Here is a 2,972-nt window from a genome sequence, read left to right as displayed (position 1 = left end):
TTATTGATTCAAGAAAAGACACTTTTATGCAACACTTTCATGTTCGTTTTGCCAGATTCTGATGCTACCATCTGAATGTTGGAGCAGAAACGAGACTTCCCAAAGCAGTCAATGTTTTTCCAATCTTCTACTGTCTAATTTTATTGAACCCTTGCCCACTATAGCCTCAGGTTTCCAATCTGAGCTGACAGGAATTGGCACCTGCTGAGACCTTCTGCTGTTGCAGCCCATCTGCTTCAAGGTTCCACTCATTGTGCATTCAGAGATGCTTGTCTGTAAATGTCAGTTGGAACAAGGGTTTATTTGAGTTATTACCTTCGCCAAGGAGGTTATGTTTTCGGTCGAGTTTGTTTGTTTGTTTGTTTGTTTGTTTGTCTGTCTGTCTGATTGTCAGTAGGATCATTCAAAAAGTTTTGAACGGATTTTGATGAAATTTTGTGGAGTGGTTGGAATTGACAAGAGGAACAAGTGATTAAATTTTAGTGTGATCCGGATCACGATCCGGATTCAGGAATTTTTTAAAGGATTCTTCACCGTTGCGGGATAGGGGGAATTTTGACATTCTAGTTTCTAACTCCACAAAAACAAGGCAGAAAGGCTTGAAAAAAATGTTCTATCAAACAACAAAGTTTGGTGATGATCGGATCCGGATTCCGGATCTGGTGATCCAGAATATGCAAAAATATAGGGAAAATAGAAAATGTGTCAATGTGAGGCGACAAATGAAGCTAGAGATGCACAACTAACACCAAATTGTAGCTGAATCTGTACTGATTCAGTAAGGTGTCATCAGATTTGATGTAGCTTCAAATGTTATGGAGCTAGATCCAGAAGAAAACTGCCATTACCGAAAAATCGTTTTTATACAATAACTTTTGAACTAATAAAGACATAAAAGTGATTCCAAGTTCTAGTGTTATGTTTTCATGGTCAAGGATGTCAAATATAAAGGAAATAAAAGTGTATGTATCATAGTTTTGGTTATAACACTGAATTGTTGAATAGATCACTGTGCCAAGGAGGGAATCTCTTTAGGGTCAGTGACCCTATGGTCTTGTTAGTAAACGATGTCAAATACAACACACTGCAAAGAAGAAATCCCTCATGACAAACTATACAGGGCTGGGGAGCACAATCAATTTATTAGATGATGGACTATCATTTGGCATTATTATATTTTAGTGGCAATGAATATCACTATCCAGATTACTTCACTTAGCAAAAGCAAAGTGATGAGTCAGCAGTGTACTCAGCAGTGGTTAAGTTCTGGTTCAGTGCACATCACTGAACAAAGTACACAAGGTGCAAAACCCACTCCCAGGTGTTGATGAATCACGCCTAGGATCCAGGAAACCCAGAGGCTGACATCAGCACCTTACTGTACCATATATTCTGTTTCGGTGCACTTCACTGAATATATCGAAGGTGCACTTCATTATGTAGCACATGCAACACTTAAAAAATAGTTCTATTTCAGAATTTACTGTTATTTATTTAGAGAAGTGTTTCATAAATGTTAAAAAATTCATATATTTGCAGTTTAGTTGAATAATAAATTGAATTTTGTCTCTTATTTGTTTTTGTCTATAAGCACATGCAATATCATTATCAGTGCTCAGATGACAGTAGCTTCTGGGAAAGGTGCAAGTTGCAATAAACTGTGATGCCAAGCGCTAAGGATACATGCTATCCAGTCACAGCAGATGAAACTTTTTTTACTACTGAGCAAACATCATTGTTAGGCTTTTTTAAGGTTCAATGATTCCACGGCGTGTAGATGTTATGGCGTCAGTGACCCCATGGCCTTGGCGGAGGTTTGCACTCTCTGAGTGCTTCTACTTGGTTCCATTCTGTCAGCTCAAACCAGTCTGGCTTTTTTTCTCTGATGCCTGACGTCAGCTAAGCACGGAACCAGAGCTCGCTGGATGCCATTCTCTGGGGACCCTGGTGATGGTCTCAGCTGATCAGTAGATTCTGGAATATTCAATCCAGCCCTTGTTGGCACCAACAATGATGCCATAGTCAGAGTCATGTAAATCATTTTTGAACTTCAGTGTTGAAACTGACCATATCTACATGCATGAATGCATCATGTTTCAGCTATGTGATTGGCTGATTACACATCTGTTATAATGAGCACTGAATAAAATAACCAGTGAGTGTAATCATACCAGTTTGGTAGCAGGAAGCCCAGGTGTCAGAGTTGGAACCTGAAACTAATAAGCGCTCTTAAAGACGACCAAACCTTTGAGCAATCCTGTTTTTCTGTCTGAAATACAGAATGCATATTGTTGTTAAGTGACTATGAAGAGAAAGGTTAACCTCAAAGATGATTTTTTTTAAACATTTCAGTCAAAAACATTTATTTTCTTCTCCAACACTATAATTTTTTCCCTCTCTATTCAAATAAAGGGTTTATAACGTATCACCAATATGAACAAAACTTACCATGTCTGGAAACAAATTAAGAATTTGAAACACAGGATAAAATACATTAAGAAGACTCCAAGATAAATGCTAGGTGCTAGAGGATCACTTCCCACCTTATCTTTTGTGTGGAGTTTGCATGTTCATGTCTGTTCCCACTGGGTGCGCTGGTTTCCTTCCACATCCAAAGATAGGCAAGTTTGGTGAACTGGTGACTCTAAATTGACCATAGGTTTGCATGCAAGCATTTATGTGTGCCTGTCTACATGTGGCCCTGCAATATCCTGCCATCCTACCCAGGGTGTACCCCGCCTCTCACGTTATGACTGCTGGGATAGGCTCCAGTCCCCCTGTGACACTTGATTGGGGTAAGTGAGTATAGCAAATGAATGAAATCAATTTGAGTCAAATCTGTGAGCAGGGCTCCAAGGGAAAGGGTAATGCCCACCAACTGAACCTGAGTTATTGAATTTGATTTGGTCATTATTAAAATGGCATTGTATAAAATGATATAATGATGATATTTGGATTGGTTGGTTTTATTT

Source organism: Thalassophryne amazonica, chromosome 16, assembly GCF_902500255.1.
Source record: "Thalassophryne amazonica chromosome 16, fThaAma1.1, whole genome shotgun sequence".
Lineage (NCBI taxonomy): Eukaryota > Metazoa > Chordata > Actinopteri > Batrachoidiformes > Batrachoididae > Thalassophryne > Thalassophryne amazonica.
The sequence above is the reverse complement of the archived record's forward strand: the minus strand, read 5'-3'. Positions refer to the sequence as shown.